The sequence below is a fragment of the Geotrypetes seraphini genome, chromosome 13 (assembly GCF_902459505.1).
Source record: "Geotrypetes seraphini chromosome 13, aGeoSer1.1, whole genome shotgun sequence".
Lineage (NCBI taxonomy): Eukaryota > Metazoa > Chordata > Amphibia > Gymnophiona > Dermophiidae > Geotrypetes > Geotrypetes seraphini.
The window spans coordinates 41738433-41765186 of NC_047096.1; the positions used below are offsets into that span (position 1 = coordinate 41738433).

The 26754-nt window shown below is 44.0% G+C and overlaps 1 long non-coding RNA gene across 2 annotated transcripts in view; it reads right to left on the reverse strand.

Moving 5' to 3' along the window:
- The window catches only part of LOC117347139, a 42868-nt gene extending 17887 nt beyond the window's left edge, over positions 1 to 24981 (reverse strand). Inside the window, exons 1-3 of one of the 2 annotated variants that reach the window (XR_004536722.1) lie at positions 24896 to 24981; positions 4681 to 4883; positions 2012 to 2241 (exon numbers count right to left, since the gene is read on the reverse strand). This is a non-coding gene — a long non-coding RNA (uncharacterized LOC117347139). Of the gene's footprint in view, positions 1 to 2011; positions 2242 to 4680; positions 4884 to 10888; positions 10936 to 24895 lie in introns of those variants that run through there. The other variant, XR_004536723.1, reaches the window with a different exon arrangement.
- Between the last annotated feature and the right edge of the window lie 1773 nt (positions 24982 to 26754).

The following is a 26754-nucleotide window of genomic DNA, read 5'->3' on the forward strand; positions in this document are numbered from 1 at the left end:
GGGTGGCCAGAGTAGGAGAATCGTGGTTTTTAGCACAAGCGATTGGTCCTCACCAGTCGCTAGTTTTTTGATCGGCCAGCCAGTTAATAAGTTTAGTGAATCACGTCTTTCCTGCTGATTCCTCTCATTTGCATGCACGGATCGGAGGAGAAGTTAGTGAATCGCATTGGAGGGAAACCGGGTCACAAAGGGCTTGCAAACCGATCGGTACATGATCGGTTTGCTTAGTGAATCTAACCCTTAATGCACTATAACACTCAATTCTACCATGTGGCAAGCTCAAAATTAATGCTGCATCAAGAAGGGACGTTCCGACTATATTTTATTGAAGATCATTCATTAACATTCACTCTCACTGCAACAGTCATGAGCACACCAAACTAAATGTCTGAGGTTTAAGTAGGGCAAACCTCCTTCAAAATGCTGAGTAACAATATTCTAATCATGTGCACTTGATGTGATACACCTGTGTGTGATTTGAGCCACTTTGAGTGGGAGGATATGTGGGGGGTGTCCTAATTTATTCCTCATTTGGAATCCACATTTTTCTGGATATCTTTTGTTTCATGAGTAAATCAAGGAAAATTTTGTTGTTTACCTGAAATTACATCACTTTCTTTTCCAGAGATAAATTAAAAAAAATATTTGACATCAATATGTGAACATTTCTTAAGAAAGAACTGAATATTTCATGGGGTGTCCTAATTTTTTCACATGACTGTAGCTAGCCAAGCTGATATTCATCAGCTGGCTGGCTAAGACTTATTGTCCAAAAACTAGGGTTACCATATTTAACGACTGACACAGCTGGATGCAGGGCCCCGCCCCATTACACCCCAGCCCCGCCCCAAAAGCCTTGTTTCTTTTTTCCTGACCTCCAGGCCGCGTCTGGAAGGCCTCCAGCATGAGCGGATGCGTGTGACATCATCTGTGCATGCTTGTTGAAGGCCCTCCAGATATGGCCAGAGCTCATGGCTTTCCAAAATCCGGACAAACTGCCAGGCTTTGGAAAGTCTATCTGAAGACATGTCCAGGTTTTCCCAGACATTTGATAACCCTACCAAAGATAGACCTGCTTTTTTAGGTGGCTGCTAGACTTCACCTGTCAGCCAATGAATATTGATGCTGACTGGCTATGTCATGTGACATAGCTGGTGGCCGCCCAATACGCTAACCAGGATATTCAGCAGGAGATAGGAAGCTATCTCCTGCTGAATATTGGCAGTTAGCCAACTAAGTGGTATTTAGAAGACCAAGAACCATTCCCTGCTGGTTAATTCTGCTAAATCTCGGGTAGAATATGTTTCTAAAAAAGAAATAATCCCCAAAATATCTTTCTTATATTTCCCCCTCTTTTTGGAGGTTTGCACTGTTTCAGATCTTTGATTTATTAATTTCCAGATGGTTATCACCTTGAGCAAGCCAATGTAAATCAATCGTTATGAAGTTGATATAACAAATTCTGATATGATTTTATGCTCTTAATGAGAAGATTGCCTTTTTCATAAATATATCCATGAGCTTTTATGTAAAAATCCATTATTTCTTTAATAGAATATGTTTTATTTAACCCCTCCCATTTACAAAACCGTGAAAGCAGTCGGGAGCAGCGCAGAGCAATCAGCGCGCTGTCCTGCACTTTGTAAAAAGGGGATGGGGTAAATAAAGTTTCAAATGGCAGAAATTCCACTGCTGTGACCTCAAAGAAACAGGCCAGTCTGGGGTGGATTTTATTACAGGTTTCTCAGTTTTTGAGGAAGTATTACAGCAGATGTTGCATGGGTTTTCTACAAACACCACTGCAAACAGGCTTGTTCATTTTGTTGTGTTTATGAACACCGTTTCCAAATCGCAGTGCTGTGATGGTTACAGGGAGAAAGTGAAGTGATAGAACAAGGGAGGGAAAACAGATGAAATAGTATTAACTGAGCGGAGAAAATGCAAGACTACAAGAAAGCAGAGTGGTGCTTGACATTCACAGCTGGACTTCACAGGAAGTAATTCAGCATACCTTATCAGGCTGCAGCTCATGCATCAGGTCACCAGCAAAAGAGTCTTTAAGCCCCCAAAAGGTAGTGCACAATAATCTTTATGTATGACTTCTCTTAATTGGCACAATAAAAGATATCACAGCTTTCAGAGTCTACCATGGTAATGCTTTTTGAGTAATGTAGATCGCTAAGAAGACAGCGCCCTCTTGTGTTCTCCAATGTGTTAACTGTTCCTGTGCACCTTTAGAAACTAATAAATACAAGCAAACAAAAATTTGATATTTCATTCTGAGCACTTCTTGGTAGATTTCAACTATACTCAGATAAGGACACCCTTCCGTTTTTTGTTTTGTTTTGGGGTTGTTTTTCATTGATGCAATCAAGTCAGAGCTAGACATGTGGAGGGGCATAATTTAAAAAACGTTTAAGTCCCCTTTTGGCCTAAGGCCCTAAAACGTTGAAAGTAGAAGCAGGGAATATGTCCATTAATGAACCAAAAAAAAGCCTAAGTCCCAAACGCCCAAAGCCAGGCCTTTCAGGCGAAGGAGGAGCCAGTCCTTCACCTAAAAGCTGGATTCTGTAACCGGTGTCTGTCGAAAACAACACTGGCTACACAATGCACCCCCACCCCCATCCCAGCAACTATCACGGCAGGAGAGATGGCTCATCTCCACTGCTACGATAGCGATACCACCAAGTACCGCCAAATGCTGCATTTGGGATCACTTTCACCGCAGGAGAGAGCCCAAGCTTTCCTGCTCCAGCAACCCCCCCAACAACGATCCAGGCAGGAGGGAGCCCAAGCCCTCCTGCATCAGCAAACTCTGCCCCCCCAACAACGATCCAGGCAGGAGGGAGCCCAACCCCTCCTGCCCCAGTGACCCCCCACCCTGCTGACTACAATCCGGGCAGGAGGGAGCCCAATCCCTCCTGCCCCAGCAACCCCCACTCCACCGATCCGATCTGGGCAGGAGAGAGCCCAACCAGACGACCCCCCCTACCCCCACCCCCAGTACGATATGGGCAGGAAGGATCCCAGGCCCTCCTGCCCCGACACAGCCACCCCACGACCACCCCCGAACTCCCGATCATCCTGCCGAACACCTCCCACCCGCGAGAATCCCCGCCAACCCCGTGACACCACCCCCACCCCCGACACCCCCCTTACCTTAAAGAAAAGTTGGACGGACGGACAGGTCCCAAGCCTGTCCATCCAGCAAGCCCACCATCCATCGCATGGCAGGCCTTAGGGCCTGATTGGCCCAGGCACCTCAAACCCCGCCCACAAGTGGGGCCTGAGGCGCTTGGGCCAACCGGAATCAGCCCAGTAGCCTTAGGCCCCTCCTGTGGGCTGGGGCAGGAGGGGTTGGGCTCCCTCCTGCCAGGATCGTAGTTGGCGGGGTGGAGGTCGCTGGGGCAGGAGGGCTTGGGCTCCCTCCTGCCCGGATCGTACTCAGGGGGGGGCTCTCAGGGGCAGGAGGGCTTGGACTCCCTTCTGCCTGTTCTTGTCAGGGGGGAGGTGATGGATCGCAGCTGGAGAGATTGGCTATCTCTCCTGCTGCGGTGGCGATCACCCCTCTACCCAAACTGCCACAAACCGCAGCAGGAGAGATTGTGCATCTCTCTTGCCGCTTGTCGTGGCAGTTCGGGTAGTGGGATGATCGCCATCGCGGCAGGGGAGATGAGCCATCTCTCCTGCTGCGATGGTTGCGGTGGGGGGTGGATAGGTTGCCTGGCCGCTGAGCTGATTGCGCTAGTCGCCATCAGCTCAGCTGTCCCTTTTTCGGCACTTATAACTGTTTTGACTTGGTCTGTCAAAACGTATAAGTGCCAACTAGGCAACTTGCCTAAAGTTTTGGTTATACCTGCTGTACGCCTATGGCTAGGTCGGCCCACCTCCCGCCCTTTCCCCTCCTCTAAAAATACCTCTTTTTGCTCTATGCATTTAGAGGCAGGGGAAAGGTCTAAGCTGGTTTTACATACGTCTAAAACCAGCTTTGATTATGGGTACTTGGACGATCAGGCTTTTTGATCGTCCAAGTACCCATTTAGGCCACTTTTAGACGTGGTTTTTTTTTATTATGAGCCCCATAGTTAGAATTAATGTAATCACATTTTGAACTCTAATGATGTTTTAAGCCAATCTGGATCTGTAACATCAATATACAGATCAAAGGGATCCTGAAGCACACTAAACAGAGGATAATTCTATAACATGTGCTTCATGATTTATTCCCCTCCCCCCTCTTTTGGCAGGTAGGGTGGAACTGGGTGGGCCTGGAGGGTAAAATCTGGTAACCCTACATACATGAGGCACGTAACGCACTTAACAGATTGTTTACAGTTACTATATCAAGTGGGCAAGATTGAAATTAATGCATTTACAGGATTTGAAGGGCATTTCAGCCCACTGTTTGAGGGCCACAATGGAAGACAGTGGGGGGCCGTATGCAGCTCGGGGTCTGCACATTGGAGATCACTGCTGTAGTTCTTTTCAATTTATCTGTTTTACGTCTTTTAATCAGTTGAAAGATGGTATGTCAAGCGCTATTAAGCATTTCCCCCATAATGCACTAAATGCAAGCAAAGAAAGAGCTAACCCGACGTCATTTTGGTATAGAAGAGGGACTCGCTTCTTAACTTCCTCAACCTTACTGAACTAACAGAAACTGGAAAATGTTAAACTTACCAGATGATGAAATGGATTCAAGAATAAATATCTGCCTGTCCTCCATTTGTCAGGAGCTGTTTATGAGGCCTCAAAATATGGCTTCTCAGTTGCTGACTTGCTTGAACACCATCTGCTGAATAGCTAGGTTAAAAGCAAAGCCTTCTGAATTCTCTGGAGACAGAGGCAGGCAGGTAAGACTGAGTTGTAAGGCCTTCAGAGTTCTATCCAATAAAAGGGAGAATCCAGTTCACAAGAGAAAATTACAGGATTCTCTTAGCCGCTGGGCAAAATTAAAATTGAGATCATTAATCATGTCATACAGTTTCCTAAAAAGATCAGCAGGTGGCAGCATAACACCAAAATGATGTAAGCACTCAGCATACAGAATAACAATAGACACAAGTATTATGACAGACAGGACAACATGGAGAAAACAAATAGCACCAGAAAGTCAGACTATACTCAGGACTGCTAGCACTCTAAGAAGAAATAATTATTAATGAGAATACAGATCAAGATCATAGCATCTCCAGAGATTCTGCACTTCTGCTGTAACGAGTGAAATAGATAATAACACCGTAATTACAAAGGTCCTATTCATGATTTCCATGTGGAAATACTGGCATTTGCGTATATATAATCGCATACATGTATACATTGCACGTATACATTGCGATACGCATACACGTATACACGTATGCGTATCGCATACGCATATACGTATACAAACTGATTTCAGAAATCCACATTCCCCCCCAATTCCATATACGGTGCTCAAAATTGTGTGTAGAAATTTGGGTGCGCACGTAATTTCAATAGCAAGTTAATTAGCACCAATAATTGGATGCCAACAATCAATTATTGGTGCCAATTGGCAACAGTTAGAATTTAGGCGTGTGTCTTCCTAGTCGAGATTCTATAAAGGTGCATGTGTAAATTTTTCCACGTGGATCCTAGAAGGGGCGCAGCCATGGCAAGGCATGAGCAAATCATGGGCATTTCTATCATTTGCACACAGTGTCACAGATCGTGATAGATCTACACCTAATTTAGGTACAAAGGCTTGACACCGGGTTTCAGTTGGTGTAAATCCTCACAGCCAAAGTTGGACACAGATCATAGCGCTAAGTACTAGTCTACAAATGGTGCCCGACTCAGACTACCACTGACAGAATTGCACCTAAGTGCGTATTTTGTTTTGGTGCCCAAATTTGGACGCCAGTTGCCAAATCTAGTCCATTACGTAGAGATTTCAAGAGGGGCATGGTTAGGGTTACCTGATTTTCCATTCAGAAAATCCGGACCCCTTAGACCAGGAATCTCAAAGTCCCTCCTTGAGGGCCGCAATCCAGTCGGGTTTTCAGGATTTCCCCAATGAATATGCATTGAAAGCAGTGCATGCAAATGGATCTCATGCATATTCATTGGGGAAATCCTGACTGGATTGCGGCCCTCAAGGAGGGACTTTGAGACCCCTGCCTTAGACCCACCCCAAAGCCTGCCCAGTTCCACCTATCCCGGCCCCATCACACCCCAATCCCGTCCCCCCCAATCCCACCCTAGCCCCACCCTCTGCTGCCTGCTCTGGTTGGGCAAGAGGGCATTCGCGCATGCGTGACATCATCGTACTGGCCTCCTTCCTGACGGCGATTTTGAGGGAAGCTTTTCAAAACCCAGACAAAGCGCCGGCTTTTGAAAAGCCGTCGGGACCCCCGGACATGCCCTCAAAAGGAGGTCGTGTCCGGGGAGATCCGGACTTCTGGTAACCCTAGGCATGGTTTGGGCAGAGATTGGGCAGGTCTAATTTCGACACATGCAGTCCTCATTTCAAAGGAAACCCCATCTGTTTGAAGAAGATCCACTTGGGCTTTTTTTGCACCTGTTTAGCAGCACGTGTAAAGGTCATACAAGCGTGCATTTCAGTCGGGGCTTCCCAGTGGGATTAAGGGAGTCAGTCTCCTTAATCCTTTGTGGGTATTGTCCACCTCTGAAATGAAAGGACATCAGAATCAAGGCCTCACTGCTTTCATGTGTAGGTTTGCATAATAGGCAGCTAAACATGCAAGTTCTGAAGTAACTGCTTCCACGTGCAATTTCCAACTCTGTCATGTGGAACTTGCTGATTCTGTGCCATTCATTTTCTCAATGTGTATATTTGTAAAATGGTTGCTCCCATTGTACGTTCCATTGAATAAATGGGCACACCTGAAAAGGCTCCATTTTGGCAGATCCATTTTTAAAATGCAACTGAAACTACTACTACTTGCCATCATTTCTATAGTGCTGAAGGGCGTACGCTACGCAGTACATTTTGACATTAAATAGTCCCTGCTCAGAAGAGTTTACAATCTAACTTGGACAGATAGACATGACATAGAGGGCTGGGGATGCAGAACCCCAGGTGAGAAGAGTTAGGAGTTGAAAGCAGTCTCAAAGAGGTGAGCTTCTAACTTGGACTTGAATGCTGCCAGAGACGGTGCCCGCCGTGGGGATTCAGGCAGTTTGTTCCAGGCATATGGCACAGCAAGACAGAAAGGATGGAGTCTGGAGTTGGCAGAGGAAGAGAAGGGCACAGATAGGAGGGACTTACCAACTGAGCAGAGCTCACAGGGGAGAAACATAGGGGGAGAAAAGTGAAGAGAGAGAATTAGGGGCAGCTGAGTGACTGCATATGTAAGACAGTATGAGGCAATTGTATTCAGAAATGGATGGGAAGCAAATGAAGTGACTTTAGGAGAGGCTTTAGGATGGATTTCGGCAATATTATAGAGGAAGACGCGGAAATTTTTAGCAATGTGTTGTACCTGGGCAGAGAAGGAGAGAGAGGAGTTAAAGATGGCCCTGAGATTGCGAGCAGACAAGACGGAGGATAAGAGTGTTGTCCACAGAGACAGAGAACGGGGGAAGTGGGGAGGTGGGTTTAGGCAGAAAGATGAGCAGCTCATTATTTGCCATATTCAGTTTTAGATGGCGGTGAGACATCCAGGCAGCAATGTTAGACAGACAGGCTGAGACTCGGGTCTAGGTTGCAGTAGAGATGCCCGGTGCAGAAAGGTACATCCACTTGGGTAGATCTCAATTTCATCTCTACATTCTCTGTAACATGGGGCTTCACATGTACACCCCCAGATTTCTGTGTACAAATTTCTATGCACAAATCTGCATGCATTGTTGATTTTTTTGCACAGCTGAATTGTTTATTCAATCCGATCTACACCGATAATTGCCAGTTAACAAGCAATTATGGTCACTAATTGGCACAACTTTCTAAGTACAGTGGAACCTTGGTTTACGAGCATAATTTGTTCCAGAAGCATGCTCGTAAACCAAAATACTCGTATATCAAAGCGAATTTCCCCATAGGAACTAAGGGAAACTCGCTTGATTCGTTCCCACCCACCCTCATCCCCCGAGGGTAGCAGCGCTGCTCTACCTCCCAAGAACTGGCCTGGCTCACCCCGCTCATGAAGGCCCCCCCCCCGTGTGATCCGCCATCCCCCCGTGTGATCCACCATCCCCCCGCTCGTGGCATCCCCCCCTGTGATCTGGCACTCCCCGCTCGCATCGCACCCACCCCGCCGCAATCCGGCATCCCCCAGGCTCCCACCCACCCACCCAATCACATTCATTACCCCCATTTGTCACGGCACCGACGCACAGGACATGCTGGTGCCGGTGCCTGAAGATCTGCCTTCTTCTTTGCGCTAGGCCTTGAGCATCTGCGCATGCTCAAGGCCTTCAAGTTCCTGTTCTCTCCGAGATTCTCGGATCTCCGAGAATCTCGGAGAGAACGAGAACCCGAAGGCCTTGAGCATGCGCAGATGCCAAATAGGGGTAAGGAATGTGATCGGGTGGGTGGGTGGGCGCCTGGGGGATGACGGATCGTGGCGAGGGGGGATGCAACGCGAGCGGGGGGGGTGCTCGTAAATCGAGGCACGCTCAGTTTCCGAGGCGCCGATTTTGCAAATGTTTTGCTCGTCTTGCAAAACACTCGCAAACCGGTGCACTCGTAAACCGAGGTACCACTGTATATTCTATATAGTGGTACAAGCATATTCTAGTGCATGGATCTCAATAGGGGGTGTGGCCAGTGGAGGAACATGTCACGTCAGTGGAGGGCGGGTGTGGGTGTTCCTAAAAGTTATACGCACTGTTATAGAATATGCTCGATCCAAGCACAACTTAGGCACAGGCATTTAGGCCTGTCTTTCACTGGCATAAATCCCTGAACTTAAACGGGTGCTGCACGTGATTCTATAAACCACGCCTAGATCTGGAAGCAGTTTACAGAATAGTGCAAAGCGCCAACATCTTCTGTGTCATTTTTTTTAGATAACCCAAATGAATCGGGGAAACAAAACTCACAACTCACTTCCAAAAGGGGCAAATACCAAAAGACAAAAAGTGGAAGTGACACTACTTGTTTTAAAGCAAAGGCGATTCAAAACTGCAACTGGTTGAAATGGAAGCCATTTTGAAGATGTTTGTAGCCGAGTATGGCAGATGTCACACCTGAGCGCTGTAGTACGGGTTCTTTGAAAAAGTCCTGGTGAAACGGGTTAGAACCCAGAACGTGTTTCTGAGCCCTACCCAGCTTTTTTTCAGATAAGTGTTCACATTTTGAATTTACACATTGATTTCTTTGAATATGAATTTGTACACCATGTCTCATGTGCAATGATTAGCGGTGATTACTTCAGATGCTCCATAATGCGGACTTGTTCCGCAGTCTGACAACTAATTCTCTGAGCACTTAAAGAGATATATATATGAGTTGCAGTTTTGATTTGCCTTTGCTTTAAAACAAGTAGTGTCACTTCCATTTTTTTGTCTTTTGGTATTCACTCATTTTTTTAGGTGACATATACAAATTTACTCCATAGTGGCTCTTGGTAGGTAGCTGAACAGTTGAGGAAGAGATCTTGGTCAATGCTTAAGGGCGGGGATAGATGTCAAATCATACAGCCCGTGCCTTCAAAAATTATTCAAGCATTTTTTATTTCCCAGTGCGATGAGACTTATGAACAGTGTGAAATTGCTCAGGGTCGGGGATAAAACTTATGTTTTGAGTAACACTGGAAACAGAGAAAACATAATTCAGCATAATGGGGAGAGTGTGATAGCACCTGGTGACAGCTAACCACAACCAGAGCTGTGGCTCCCGTGTAAATATACAGTAAATGATAAACGATAATTCACCATTCACAGTTTGGGCTTTCTGCAACTAGAATGAAAAATATCTAAACGCTTGCACTCCTTCTCCCTCCTCTCTGTGCGAAACATGCTTTCAGCAATTTGCGGACAGTCTATAGCAGGAAAAGAGTGGGTGACACGTTTTTTACTTGTGGTGGACAAGACCCAATGACTAGTTGGAGAAAGGCAAGAGAGAGAACACTGAGAAGGACACCGAAAGTTGCTTGTTTAAAAGACACAGCAGCCTTGGGTGCTGCAGAGCTAATTATTATGCAAATGTATGCTAATAAACTCAGCTTTGACTGTTGTTTAGAAGCTGGCTTTTTCTCCCTTTAACATGCCAGTAATGAGAGGTAAATTTGTAACGCAGCTGCCGGAGGTAATATCCCAAATCACTTTACGCGGTAACTGCTTTCTTCCCCTCCCCCCCTCCCCGAATGTCAATTTGAATTAGGTAGAGCTTTGCATATTTATTGAAGATTAATTTATTATTGTTTTAAGAGCACCAGCAATTTTCGTTGTTGTCCGTCACAGGTGGGGATTTGCAGTTCTTTGGCTGGCAGATATTAGTTGGCCGACTGCACCATTTGATTGCAAGGCAATTTTGCCTAACCTGGGCACAATTTTTTTCTTCTTCTGCTTCAATCTCAGTTCCAAATGGAGTCTGCGATGTGAAGAATCCAATGATGGCGATTTTAAAGGAGAAATTGTCACCCCTAAACTTTTAGATTATTTGTCGTTATAATGCTGTATTATTTATTTATGGGGGTGGGGCACAAAAAACAGTTCTTTCCTACTGCTTTTGCCTCCCAGGTGAACCAGCAAACTGACTCCAAATGGTCAAGGCTGTCATAAGCTTTAATTTGCAATGACCTGTCTCCCCCCCCCCCCCATGCTTATTCTCTCCTATTCTGACATTACTGCAACAGTCCTCTGATTAAGACACAAGGACATAGGGAAAAGAAAAACAAAAGGCAAATGGGATGGGATTGATACAGTGTTCCCCCTGCGAATTTGCGGTTCGCGGACTCACTAATTTGCGGTATTCTCCGACCGTCTCTTCCTGTACTAAAGTCGGGCTACACCAATCAGGAGCTGCGTGTCCAAACAGCTCCTGATTGGTGTAGCCTGACTTTAGTAACAGGAAGAGGCGGTCGGAGCATACCGCGAGTGATTTTCTTCACTCGCCGGCACTCCAGCTGCCTTCTCCTGCCTCTCCTGCATTTTGACAGGTGAAAAACCGTATTCATATTTTTTCAAAATTTGCGGGGGTTCCTGGAATGGGAACCCCTTGCAAATATCGGAGAAGTACTATATATCGATTTTTCTGTGTGGTTACAATCAAAGCGGTTTACATATCTTTTGCCGTTTTTGTAATTGTATGTTTTGATTTTATTGTGCATGTTTTATTGTACCCCAGGCAAAATAGTAGGATGCTGTCGGCAATACATTTTTAAATAAGTATCTTAGACAGGTACTTATTTTGTACCTGGGGCAATGAAGTTTTAAATGACTTGCCCAGAGTCACAAGGAGCTGCAGTGAGAATCAAACTACCCTCAGGGTGCTGAGGCAGCTGCTCCACAAAAAGAGGCAACATTATGTCCGCAATGGTTAGTGGCTTTTAAGCTGCTCCCAGCTAAGGGCTGAAATAATCCTGGATATTCAATGCCGGAACACGAGCAGCTCCCAGCACTGAATGTCTTGATATGTGCGGTCACCTAGAAGTTGACTGAGCGTCGGCTGATAATTCAGACCAGTGGCCGGATGACTCAGTGCATAAATTAGCTCAGCCTTTTTGGCTGTCCCAACTTGATTCACTTCTTTAGCCAGTTAGAGGGGCTAAATAGTGCTGCCAACTAGCTAAGTAACGGTTCTGCCCAAGCTCCGCCTGTGTCATCTCTACAGTCAAAATAGTTGACTTCTGTCCAGTCAAACTCCACTGAACTGGCGGGCACCAATGTTCAGAGGCAATTAACCAGGTAGTGTCAGTGAATATTTCACCTAATTTAGGGGTTGACAAAACTTTTAATGCAGAGTCAATTTATCCTAAAAATTTGACCCAAGATTTACAAAGATCCGCAATAGGTAGAGAAGGGATTTTGAGATATTCCAGGTCTCTCACTCTCTTTTTTCCTTCCCCAAGGTCTAGCTTCTCTCCCCTCTTTCTTCCCTTCAACCCCTCTTAGGTCTCTGCACCTCTCTTCCTTCCCTTCAGCCCCAATGATCCCCCGTCCACGGGCCTACCGAGGTATCTGGTGGTATAGCAGGGTCTTTGTGGCAAGAGCACAGCCCTCTCGCTCCTACCTCCACATGGATGTCATGACCTTTCGCGGCTGCTCGCGGCATTTCCTGTAGTACCATGAGCTGCCACGAGAGGTTGTGGCTGCCATTTTAGAAGGCAATTGTGAGGAGGCAGAAGTGAGAGGGCCATGCTCCTGCTACAAAGACACCCCGCTGGACCACCAGATACCTCAGTTGGCCGGGGGGGGGAGGGAATCGAGGGGTTATGAGGGAGATTAAGTGGTCAGGGGCTGGAGAGCCGCTGCCACATGGCAGAAGAGCTGTATGTGGCTCACAAGCCGCAGGTTGCCAGTCTCTGTCCTAGTTAGTTAGAAATTGACAACCAGTTTGAGACTGGAGCAGCATAGGCAGGAGTAAACGTCTATTGACAGAACAGCACATAGGCAGAATGTCAGAATTTATGTGTGAATGTTCCCATATTCATATGCATATGCCATTATTCTAACCATTTGCATGCATAATCAGCATGTAAATGTTGGGGTCAATATTCAGTCATCAGGTGGTGAGCCTTTTGCTCACCACGGGCAGTATTCCCAGATACTTAAAGCCAGGATCTATGAGAGCTCCAGCTTTGAATATCCTGTTATTTTGTAAGCCAGCCAACACATAACCACTTAAATCCATATTTATCTCTTAAGCGGCCATGTGTGCTGCCGCATGAAAATAGGACAGAATTTTATGTGGTGATGCAATTTCCTGTGGGTGGGACGTGGCAGAGGAAAGGTCCCACTGGCCAGAAAGGCAGACTTTAGCTGTGGAGAATCCAGCGGGTGGGCAGGTAAGTAGCTGAGCGCTTGGGGAAGGGGGAAGGTGCTGGACCTTGGAGGGGGCATCTCGATCTTCCTTCCCAGAGCCCACTGAGTTCCAGCTAGAGAATGACATGGTGACAAAATTCATCACCATTCCCGTCCCCGTGGATAACCGCGGGAAACCATCCACATATCATTCTTTAAGGAGAGAGGGAAGAATCAGACTATGAATGGGCAAAGACACTGACCCTCAAGCCTTGCATTGAAGAATGCTGGTGTAGAAGGACTGAGGTTGAGATAGACATTAAAGAATGACAGTTTCTGATATCCAGAGCAGATCTTGTGATGTCATAATGCCTCATTCCACCAGTGCCTAAGAGTGATGTCACAGTGGCTTTGTTATCCTAGACTTGGCTCACATAAGAATCAGAGTATAAATGGACACAACCACTGACCCTCAAGCCTTGCATTGAAGAATGCTGGTATAGAAGGACTGAGGTTGAAATAGACACGAAAGAATGACACGGGATGGTTTCACACGGTTATCCACGGGGACGGGAATGGTGATGAATTTTGTCACGCTGTCATTCTCTAGTTCTAGCTACATCACTGGATGAGCCTTTATCTGCTGCATTTTCTATGTCGCTTTGTTCAAAGTTCTGTTTATCATCACTCTTTTTTTTAAACAAGTTCCTTTGTAAACTAGATGCAACTGCTGTACTTCTTGGCAGGAGTGTGTATTCCCCACAATCTCAGTTACTTCACAAAATGCAGAACAAAAAGAGCAGAGACTGCAGAGATGATGTACAGGACGCCAAGACTTTATTAAGCAATCATTAAACACATAAAACAGTTTGTTTCCAAAAGGACTGATAAGACTGGACCCAACATGGTCCGTGTTTCGAAGAAACACTCCTTCCTCAGGGGTCTAAACGCATGTCAGAACAAATTGATCTGATGGATAATAACACTGGGACTCATACATCAGCCATTCAAAATACATTTCCCATTTCAATAATAACCATGACAGCGTTCACTTGGGTAAATATTGGCCGCAGCTATTTTTCATATTATTTTCAAACATTAATTTTCAAAACTTTTATACACATATCCAAACTCCACATTTAACCATTTAGGATTTACCTCCAAGAGCTAATCGGCATCGACACTAGCTCCCTTATCCCAAATTTTCCCTTAACTCCCAGTGACTTACGGTTTCGTCAAGCCACCTCAACTCGTGGCAGTGTCACCCACCAGGACATATTTACCATTCACCATCATAGGTCTTCCAATTCAATCTGCCTCTAATAAAGGCTCTGCCCTTAGGCCCCCAAACCTACTAGCTGCGACCACCACCCCCCAAATTCCCTAACCCCTCCATCTTTCCACCCCTTACCTCCATACTTCCCGTAGCGGTGGGAGGGAGGGAAACTCAAATCCCTTTACTCTCCTCCCTCTCTCTTTCACCCCTGCTTTCTTATTTTTTGCCCGCCAATTTCTATCTTTCCTTTCCCCCTCTATAACTCTGCCCCTTTTCCTTTTTCCCCCACACTCTGCCCCCCTCCCATCCAATCATTCCCTTGTTACTATCCCCTCTCACTCCTACTTACCCCTCCCCACTATTCCAATCCCTTTTCTAATTAAATTGCTGGCCTTGATGTCGCCCACTGTTATCGGCCACTCAAATTAGCTGCGTGGCTTTTTCAACTGAATAAAAGCTGGAGACAGCAGTGAGTAACCGTTAGTGCTCTTGGCCCTGCATCGCACAAGAGCACTAATGGTTACTCACGGCTGTCTCCAGCTTTTATTCAGTTGTTATCCATCAGGCCATTTTGTTCTGACATGCGTTTGGACCCCTGAGGAAGGAGTGTTTCTTTGAAACACCCGACCGTGTTGGCTCCGGTCTTATCAGTGCTTTTGGAAACAAATCCCCTGTTTTACTAAGGTGCACTAACCGATTAGCGTGTGCTAAATGCTAACACGTCCATAGACTAACATGCATGCGTTAGCATTTCGTGCGCATTAAATCGGTTAGCGGTTAATCGTTAAATCGGTTTTACCTTAGTAAAACAGGGCCAAACTGTTTTATGTGTTTTATGATTTCGTAATAAAGTCTTGGCGTCCTATACATCACCACTGCAGTCTCTGCTCTTTTTGTTCTTCGTTTTGATATTTGACTGCAGTTAAGTTGGATTTTTTTTGTTTGTTGTTGACTTCACAAAATGCTCCACGTACGGCAAGTCTACCGCAAACATACTCTGCTAATTGTACAGTACTCTGCCTTGGACGTCTCTTTTTCTACCTAGATGATCTATGCAAACTCGGGCTTTCAATTTGTTCTGACTGAACAGCTGTACTTTGTTAGTTTATGCAAATGAACACATGATATTAAAATAATCTAGAAAAATAATAATGCTAATGGGAACAAAAGAGTATACGTGCTATGCTTTATTTCATTTTGGCTTTGCAGCCAATACGTGAAAATGCAATTTTTGTTTTCATGCTGCACTGTATAAAATTGCATATATTTACATACACTTAGATAAAAATACAGATATTCAGCAATAGCTCAACTGCATAGATGTAAATCGCGCTGACAGTCACACACTCCCACAGCACGCCAACCCCATGTCATTCCTTCCCAGAAACATTCTCAGCAGACTCGTCCAGCGAATGATTGTAAGTCTTCCGTGCTCATATTTTTTAAATTATTTTACATTTCAGCCGTAGATTCAGCAATTTACAAACTGGGGTGAATTGTGGTTAAAAGAACCAGTGACCCTATAGCCGTGTTGGACCAGTGTTTCTTTATTTTAGATTCACAACTTTCTGTTTCAAATGCTGTAAAATTCTTAGCATACTTGGCCTTCAACTCATGTTTATTCTTTCTCCTTCAAACATTCCTGCCCAACTCAAGCCACTCAAGCTTCGGTTGTCAGCAATTATGTTATTTTTATATATGGATGTAGTAAATGTATTTTTATCCCTGGATTCTTTAAACGTGCATGCCCAAATTTATACTTTCTAACAAATCTAATAGTGAACACAAGACAAATCAATTTACATACACTATTTTTCAGTGGTAAGCAAATGTACTGTTTCGTGGGGTGTCAGCAAGACCTTTGAAGACAAACTTCAAAAGATTCTTAAAATCTTCATTCATCCCCTATGACTTAATGAATTGTCATTTAGATTGATTATTATATATGTATGATAATCACTTAGCTTTTTCCTTTTATTTCTTTTTAACTTCTTTTTTTCATTTTTTCATTTTTTTCTTGTTCTATTAAATATATTGCATTGCTTTCTCTAGCGGTCAGCATATATCGCTCCCCTGCCGACGCGTGACGCGTTTCGCCTATCTTTGTCAAGGCATGGGGTCTAGATCATTAAATGCTCCTGTCTGTAGTGTTCTTTAGTAGCCGCTGAACACTACAGACAGGAGCATTTAATGATCTAGACCCCATGCCTTGACAAAGATAGGCGAAACGCGTCACGCGTCGGCAGGGGAGCGATATATGCTGACCGCTAGAGAAAGCAATGCAATATATTTAATAGAACAAGAAAAAAATGAAAAAAAGAAGTTAAAAAGAAATAAAAGGAAAAAGCTAAGTGATTATCATACATATATAATAATCAATCTAAATGACAATTCATTAAGTCATAGGGGATGAATGAAGATTTTAAGAATCTTTCAAATTTATACTTAGCATGCAAATTTGCATGCTAAAGGGCAGTTGCATGTGCAACTTAATATAATAATTGGCATTGCGCACGCAACTGCCCTTAGGCCCTCTCGCACATCAAGCAGCATTATGGGGTAAAGACCTTGAACAATTGCTTGTGCCTACTACCTATGGAGAATTCAGGAAACGCCTGAAAACACATCTATTCCTGAAATACTTAGGAAACCAACCTATTCAAACAACCGAGCGTAAGAACTACCTGTCGCTAAATCTGTACTTTGTTTGTTCATTCAATCTGTAACATTTCTAATCACTGTAAACCGCATAGAACTTCACGGTCCTGCGGTATATATAAACTGTTATTATTATTATTATTTTACAAAGGCGCGCTAAGCGATTTAGCATGCACTAAATCAACGTGTGTGCTAACCGCTAACGTGTCCATAGGATAATATGCACGTGTTAGCATTTAGCGCATGTTTAGCGCACCTTTGTTAAAGAGGGGGTGCAGATATGAGGGAAATGGGTGGACATGGGTGTGCCTAGGAGTTGGTCACACAGATTATAGAAAATTAGGGGTTAGGTACCTAACTGCCAACAGTAAGGCACAAACGTACACCAGCCTTTATCATAGCGTAGTTACACACGTCTAAATTTAGGCACCCCTTGAAAAATCTTCACCAGCACTAGCAGCACTAGCAACTACTCTAGGCTGCTGTTTGCGCTGACCTGGCTCCCTCTTAAATTACTTCCGGGTCACAGGGCCAGGAAATGATGTCAGAGGGAATGCCAGCGTGAGCAGCAGGCCGGAGATGCTGCTTGCGCAGGCAAAGATTTAAAGAGGTATGGGGTGGGATGGGAGGGCAAGAGTGTGGCAGGGTGGATAGGAGGGTGGGGGTAGCGTGGAAGGAGTAGGGGTGGAGAGGAGGGCACAGGGAGTGCCACTGCCCCGGGCGCCTGCTACCCTCGCTACGCTACTGCTGCCATGATAAAATTTGGCCCTGATTCTATAAATGGTGCTTAACTTGTAGGCACCATTGAGCGCAACTGGTAATCATCTGCTAGGCGCCATCTATGGAATCATACCTAGCGGTGCCTAAGTGGTCATAGGTGCCAATAAGTGTTGCAAACTTAGGCACAGTCCATTTATACCAGGGTTTTCTTGGTCTAAATGAGGGCACTTAAGTCATACCATACCCAAAATCCACCCTTACCTACACCTACTTTCTGCTATGCTCTTTGGAGTAGACACCTGCCTCAAAGTGATAGGCATCTACCAGCTAATTATTATTTGTTTTTAAATACTTTTTAGTGGCACTTTTCACTTAACAGCAGCAATTAAGCTTAATTGAATAGGTTAGGTGCTATTTTTAGAATCTGGGTTTTTGCACTTAGCATACATCATCCCAGCGTCTAAATGTTGGCGCTTCTCTTGAATGATCCCTTAATGAATTTATGATGCCATGTGCGGCTGGAACTGCTCTTAAGCATTATAAGATCCACAATGATTGAGATAAGTTAAAAACACTTAAAAAAAATTATTAATTATTTAAAAGATATTTATTTGTAAAACTATAATTATAAGAAAATATGCCTAGACGAATAAATGAATGGGGCTTAATAAACCTTTAAAGGTACCTCTCCAGTGAGCTGGGAGGAGGGATTTTGACAGGGAGTGAGTTGATCGCAGGGAGGTATAAAGCCGGGTTGGGTGAAAACCCTGTCAGTCAATGAATCAAAAGAGAGAAGAAGTGTATATTAGATCAAATGATAGCCCTACTGAAACAGAATGAATGAATGGGGTTCTAGAAACCTTTAAAGGTACTGTTCCACTGAGCTGGGAGGAGGGATTTTGGCAGGAAGTTGAGTTCATTGCAGGGATGTTTAAAACAGGTTGGGTGAAAACCCTGTCAGTCAATGAATCAAAAGAGAGAAGATGTGTATATTAGATCAACTGATATTAGTATATTAGTTCAATGTAGAGAAATGTAAAGTATTGCATGTGGGAAGCAGAAACCCGAGGTACAGCTATACGATGGGAGGGATGTTATTGACGGAGAGTACCCAAGAAAGGGACTTGGGGTAATAGTTGATAAGACAATGAAGCCGTCAGCACAGTGTGCAGTGGCCACTAAGAGAGCGAATAGAATGCTAGGTATAATCAAGAAGGGTATTACAACCAGAATGAAAGAAGTTATCCTGCCGTTGTATCGGGCGATGGTGCATCCGCATCTGGAGTACTGCGTCCAATTTTGGTCACCGTACCTTAAGAAGGATATGGCGATACTCGAGAGGGTTCAAAGGAGAGCGACGCGTTTGATAAAAGGTATGGAAAGCCTTTCATACACTGAGAGACTGGAGAAACTGGGGCTCTTTTCCCTAGAGAAGAGGAGGATTAGAGGGAATATGATAGAGACAAGATCATGAAGGACATAGAGAAAGTGGAGAGGGACAGATTCTTCAAACTTTCAAAAACTCTAAGATCAAGAGGGCATTCGGAAAAGCTGAAAGGGGACAGATTCAAAATGAATGCTAGGAAGTTCTTCTTTACCCAACATGTGGTGGACACCTGGAATGAGCTTCCAGAGGGCGTGATAGGACAGAGTACGGTATTAGGGTTCAAGAAGGGATTGGACAATTTTCTGAAGGAAAAGGGGATAGAGGGGTATAGATAGAGGACTACTACACAGGTCCTGGACCTGTTGGGCCGCCGCGTGAGCAGACTGCTGGGCACGATGGACCTCTGGTCTAACCCAGCAGAGGCACTTCTTATGTTCTTATGTTCTATAAGGATTTAACACCTAAATCTCCTCGCTAAGAAAATTATGCATTGGACAGTGGAGTGGTGTTTCTGAAGTCTCTGGTGTACCAAATTAGATAAATGAATTGAATGAAAATTTGTTCTAACTTAGAGTGAAAATATTGTGATTATATTTATTGCTCTAAGTATAAATAGTGATTTGGACCATCGGAGAAAGAATATAGGGAGAAAGATTTTAGGCATGCCGTGGACCACCAGAAGAGCTAACAAATCGATTCTGAAAGAGATCAAACTGACTATGTCACTCGAAGCCCAAATTATTAAGTTATGACTGTCTTATTTTGGTCATACCATCAGAAGAGAGAGATCACTGGAAAAGGATATCATGTTTGGGAAGATCAAAAGGAACCAGGCGAAGAGGACGACCCACAATCAGATGGCTGGACATGTTGAAAACAACCATGGGGATGATGCTGGAGGACCATTCCGGACTAGCACAAAACCAATTTTTTTTAGATCCGCAATTCATCAAGTCACTAGGACTCGAGCATGAGTTGATGGCACCTAACAACAACAACAAGGTTATTCATGTTGCACACTTGTTGCATTAGTGAGCACTATAGTGAAATAGTGCAACCTTTTGTTCAGTGTTCACAAGTGCAAATTACTGACACAGGGAAAAAAAAATCAGAAATGGGGGTGGGGGACTGTTCATGAGATTTTGAGCTAAAATGTTATGCATATTTTTCATGTTATTTCAAATGAATGTGCATCCCTACTACATTCCTTGAACACTCTAAACATCATTCCCTGCCCATCTCCTATGCACCAAACTGTTCCCACCTCTTATAAACCAAATTGGACACCTCTGTTCACCTCAAAGGTGTCAGCTGCCTCACTCTCGTAGGAGGGATGTGTTGGGGTTAGCCCTGGGGAGGAGGAAGAGTTCTGGGGTGAAGCCTACCTAGTGGAAATGAGAGTAGGAGAAGGAATATATCAGTGAGAGAGGGAAAGAGAGTAAGAGAAGTCCAAGAGACATTTTGCATGTATCTTATTTATTTATTTATTTATTTAGATTTTTATCCTGTCCTCCCAGTAGCTCAGAATGGTTTACAAGTAAACATTCACAATGGAGTGAATTGGACATACAAGATTATACAGTAGATTTAAATACTTGGACATTCAAGACTGTGCAGCAGTTTAGATATAGGGACTATACAGCAAATTAAGAACAGTAGTTTAAATATAAGTAGTTTAGTTTAGATACAAGTTATTTGAGTATAGGCTGAGAGTGGACTATACAGAAATTTAGGCAGAAGATTAGAATGGAGAAAGAAGGGTAGAGGTGGGGTTTAAGGGGATTGGATGTAGACTGAGGGTGACCTTTAATTGAAGAGGAGGGTCTTCAACTAACTAATCTAGAACGGAACCCCTGCGAATTTCAGGGGAGTACTGTATTCCATAACAGTCAAAATATCAATAAAAATTACCTAATTGATATCAACCAAAGAAAATTTTATTAAAATTAGATAAATAAATAAATACAGACTGCAGTCCCAAACTCTTTTCTTCAAATTAAAAAAAAAGCTAATTGAAAGAAATGTGCTTTTAAATGGGTACACAGCCTCAATATATAAGGGATTACAAACCTTATATGTTTAAACCTTTTTCAATCGCGATTGAAAAAGGTTTAAATATACCTGTATAAGGTTTGTAATCCCTTATATATTGAGGCTGTGAATTACTATTGCCTTTTTCTTTAAGAAGTTATATGAGTTGGATGCCTATGAGTCTAATTTATTTAAATGGTTACAGGCACGCATCTTCCTCTCCGCCCCCTGCTCCTGCCCTGCCCTGCCGCCACCCCGGTCACACGTGTGTGCTGCTTCCCTTCCCCCGTACCTCTCACCCTCACTACGCCACTGCATCTTACGCACCAAGATTTTGTTTATAGAATACTAGTGTAAGCCATTATTGGTGCAACCATGTGGAGGCGTGCCCTTCTACACCATGTTATTGTCAGGCATAAGTTGGTATGCCTAAGTATGCGTTGAGTAGGGTGACCAGGTTACCCATTCCAGTCCTGGTTTTAAAATTACATTACATTTGTGATTTCTATTCCGCCTGTGCCTTGCGGTTCTAAGCGGATTACAGTTAAAAGAGATCAGGACATTACCGAGAGAATTACATTACAACAATTTAAGTAAATTACATGTTGTGGTATAGAAGTACAAGTATAAGATATCTGGATTTATCGATAGAATAGCTTGACAGGGTTCAAGTAGTTACAAGGTTCAGTGGGGAAAACAATATAGGCAACTGAAGAAAGATACCTAACTTTGAAGGAATCAGTTGAGTGGATACCTAAGGGAGATGCTTATTTAGGAGAAGGTTAAATGGATACCTAAGGGAGATGCTTATTTAGGAGTTTGGATATTTTTGGTAAATGAGGTTCAAGGGGATGACTAGTGTGTTATTTGCTGGGGAGAGTGCATGTGTGATTGGGGAGGGGAATATTAAGTAAGGACGTGTTTTTTGAAAAGAAATGTTTTGATTTCTTTCCGAAACACTTTGATGTCTGTTGTTTTGATCATCAGTTTGGTGATGGTGAGGTCAATTTTCGCTGCCTGAGTTGCTAGAAGGCTGTCGTAAAGTTTCTTACGTCGGGTACCATTATGAGGGGGGAAGGTGAAAAGATTCTGAGTTCTTCTTGATCTGGGTAGTCGGTAGCGGCAAAGACGGTTGTTCAGGTAATTGGGGGCCATACCATGGGTTATTTTGAAAAGTAAGCAGTAGAGTTTGAATTGAGTTCTTGCTTTTATCGGAAGCCAGTGAGAGTCTACATAGGCGGGTGTGACGTGGTCGAATTTGCTGAGCGAGTAGATGAGTCTGATAGCTGTGTTCTGAACGGTCTGTAGTTGTTTTATCATAGTATTTGGGTAAGGTAGGTAGAGGCTGTTGCAGTAATCTAAGGAGCTGAGTATGAGGGATTGTACAATGATCTTGAAGTGTTCTTTGGAAAATAATTTTCTTATTTTTCTTAGGTTTCGCATGGTGAAGAATGCTTTTTTTATGGTTTTGTGTATTTGTGTTTGCATTGTGCAGCCTCTGTCTAGGTGTGTTCCCAGAATTTTGAGAATATTCTGTATTGGATATTTGATTGTGTTTACATCTAGTTCTGTTAGGGATGGTTTTTGTTCCTTCTCTAGTAGTAGGAATTTGGTTTTCTCCGTATTCAGTTTTAACTTGTGGTTCGTCATCCATTTTTCTACAATTTCCAATGTTGTTTTCAGGCGTCCGTTGGAGGTGGGGTCTTGAATGTCGAAGGGGAGGAGGATGGTTATATCATCCGCGTAGCTGAAGGATGTAATGTTTAGGGCGTCTAGGGCCGTGCCTAGGGATGCTATGAAGAGGTTGAAAAGTATGGGCGATAGAGGGGATCCTTGTGGAACTCCGCAGGGGTTTGACCATGAGTCGGATAGAAGATCATTTGACTTGACTCTGTATGATCTTGTTTTGAGGAATCCTTGGAACCAGTTGAGAACATTACCTGATATTCCTATGGCATCTAGTATCTGGAGTAGTATGGAATGGTCAACTAAGTCGAATGCTGCTGAAAGATCGAGTTGGATGATTAGTAACTTATTTCCTTTGCTGAGGTGCTGATGGGCTATGTCTAGTAGGGAAACCAGAAGTGTTTCAGTACTGTGATTGGTTCTGAATCCGGATTGAGTAGGGTGTAGGATGTGGTGGTCTTCTAGGTAATTGGCGAGATATTGTGCTACTAGACCCTCTATGAGTTTGACGTATAGAGGTATAAAAGCGATTGGTCTATAATTTGTTGGGCTGTCTATTGGGCCTTTGGGGTCTTTTAGTATGGGAGTAATTATGATTTCGCCAAGTTCCGGGGGGAACTGACCTTCCCTTAGGATAGTTTGCAGCCATAGCGTGAGACCAGCTGTGAATTTAGTGGACGCTGTAGCTAGTAGATAAGGAGGACAATTGTTCAAATCACATGAAGATTTGCTGTATTTTTTATACAGCCGGTCTAGGTCTGACCATTGTGTCGTTGGGAAGTCGGTCCAGATCCTATCTGCTGAGGTGGCTTCGTCTTTTGTGGGTTTTGTTAGTATCTCTTCTAAGATGTTTCGAGAGTTGTTAAATGTGGATCTGATTGTGATGATTTTGTGTTTGAAATGGTCCGCTAGTTGGGAGGCTGGTGGAGTTTGGTTTCCTAGGGTGGCGAGGTGGGGTTTGGTATCAGTGAGATTTCTGACAAGGTTGAAAAGTTTTTTTGTGTCCGGTTTATCGGTGCCAATGAGTTTGGAGTAGTAGTCTGTTCTTTTTTCCTTCAGTTTGATTTTGTATTGTTTGATTTGGTGTCTCCATTCTGTTTTGGTGTGGTCTTGTTTCTGTTTAGTATATGTAGTGTAGTATATGATTCTATCCATTGAAATCAGTGCTGCAGGTCCCATAATGCAGAAACCTGCTTCCTGTTTTCCCATACCAGGTGCTGCTGTTATAGAGACAATATGTACTGTTTCATTCAGTTCTTGGGGGGGGGGGGGGCATTGGAAAGGTTCAGTAACCATTGGGGTAGTGTGCAGGAATCATGCCTTCAACCTTCCTGTGGACATCTATTCAGTTTGGGTTCCTTTTTGGCCCGTATTTGCTTTTAAAGCATGTCTATGGCATCCTGGACGTCTTAGTAACTGATTATGGCTGCAAGACATACATCTGCTATACTTGTGTAGTGAAGGGATGGATTCCCTCATGTGGCACCTTGGCAGGATCATCAGTATCTCTCCTCTTCTTCCCTTCCTTGTACCTCTTCACAATTTGAACAAGTATGGGGGAGGGCATCTCAATGCTGTGGGGAAGCGAAGAAGGCATCTCTGTCCCGGAAACAAACTTCCCTCAATAAGCCACTGCAACCATTTCCTTCTTTTTGCCCTCAGCTTGAATAGAGAGGCAAAGAATAGTAGGAAACACCCCCCCCCCCCCCAAAAAAAAAAAAAGACAGTGAGGGCTGTTACAGAGGTTTCCAGGGCTGTACCACTGGCCCATTGGCCTTACATTGAAGAACACTGGCATAGTGTCGATTATTAGTAGGTTTACCAGATTTTTCAACGGAGAAACCCAGACACATGGTCCGCCCCATTCTTCCCCATCCTCGCCTTAGAAACATAGAAACATGACAGCAGATAAAGGTCAACTGGCCCATCTAGTCTGCCCAACCGCAGTAATCATTATCTCTTTCTATCTCTGAGAGATCCCACATGCCTATCCCAGGTCCTCTTGAATTCAGACACAGTCTCTGTTTCCACCACCTCTTCCGGGAGACTGTTCCACGCATCTACCACCCTTTCTATAAAAAAGTATTTCCTCAGATTAATCCTGAGCCTATCACCTCTTAACTTCATCCTGTGCCCTCTCATTGCAGAGTTTCCTTTCACATTTATATTATGTAGGTATTTAAACGTCTCTCAAGAACACTATCGTAGTGACAATTAAACCAAAAATTCAAAAAAATGTCACTCACCAGCAGTGGGTTACCACAATATGATCTAACATTAAGCTTTAACACAGGTTATGCACTAGGCCAGCAATCTTCCCCTCAAGGTTCACCTGTGGAATCTGATCTCTTAAGAAAGCCCTCAGCCTCACCTCATTCCTGCCACATTCCGCTTCCAGCCCCGCCCCCACAAAGCTTTGTCTTTCTTTTCTGAACTCCGGGCTGCATCTGGAGAGCCTCCAAGCATGCGTGGATGCATGTGATGTCAGACACGGCCAGGAGGTTGGGGCTTTCCAAAACCCAGACAAACTACCAGGTTTTGGAAAGTCTGGCTGGGAGGCTGAGGTAATTCTTGGAGGGACAAGAACAAATTGGAGCCAAAGAGTAAAATCATTCCTTATGTAAAGACCAGATACACACACACACACACATGCACACTTGTCTACAGTTTGCCCCTTTTGCAATCCTTGTATTTTTCTAAGGAAATCAAAACTGCAAATTCCATAACAGAATGAATTATCCATAGCATCAGAAATGAATCCTGTAAGCAAATTTACTCTTCATTGACATGAAGCTTTATCGAAGACCCTAATGAAATTGTACTAAATTAATAAAACTAGGCACTACAGTATTTGAACACCTGTTAAAACTTATGTAATACTGAGATTGACCACATGATGGCAGAAAAGTTTCATACCTACTACAATGAATAGCTAGTCTGAATCAGCTCCTCTGGCATATTTTGTGTTTTTACTTGTGCTGGCTTGGTTTCTTACCCCTCATCTTTTATATCTTTGCTCCTCTTCCTATACCATTTTATCTGCTTCAGTTTTCATCAAACAAGTATCAAAGGAGGTGAATAGAATCTATAAGTTGGTGTGATGCAACTAAGGTCTTAGCTACCACAACCATAAATCTAGTGGTTTAGTTAGATTTTTGTAAGAGATGGTACTTCCTAAAGGAAAATAAAAACAATACATTTTTATTTGTATAAATTAAAATATAGACAGGGTATCTGCATATCCAGCAGTTAATAAACTACAAACTATGTCTGACCCAGGCATAGGCAAACTAGGTACATGCCTAGGGCCCAAATGTTTACTGGAGTCCTGAAATATGTGCTCAGCACTCAGGAGGTTAGGGCAGTCATTTGTTCAGATTTCTTTTTTTCTGGGACAGTACAGAGTTTTGCATTACAATTTGGGAACCAAAAGAATAGCTAAAGTATCTGGACCTTTTCTCAGAGTTTAGATCTCCATCTGAAGCTCTCCAGTACACACACCCCTCCTACTCCTACCTCCCTTACCCACATGAGTGAGCTTGAGCCTGCCCTGCCTGTTTCCATTGATATTAGCATAGGCACCAGCTATGTGGATGCTGTGGGTGCCTGAGTGGTGGCATTTCTTCTGTCCCTCCCTTCCCCTCACCATCCCGGTCTCCTTTCAAAGTCAAATCTTCTTTTTCAGAGGGGTCCTGGTGTGGCAGCCACTCTCACAAGCTGCTGGCGCTGCCCCAAAGCTTTCCCTCTGCCATGATTCGCCCAGATGGAAACAGGAGGTTGCATCAGGGGGAGGCAAATTGCGACTTAGGGAAAGCTTCAGGGCAGCGCTGGCAGCTTGTGACAATGGCTGCTGCACCAGAGCCCCTCTGAAAAAGAAGATTTGACTTTGAAAGGAGATTGGGAATGTGAGGGGAAAGGAAGGAGAGGGACAGAAGGGGAAGAGATGCCCAGACCACAGGGCTCCCTGGAGTTGTTTTAAATTAGCCCAGGGATGGGGGTACGGATGAGAGCAGGGGGGAACACAGACCAGGGGAGGAAAGAAGACATAGATGCCAGACCATGGGAGAAAAATGCCAGGCTGTGGGAAGGAGAGGAAAAATATGCC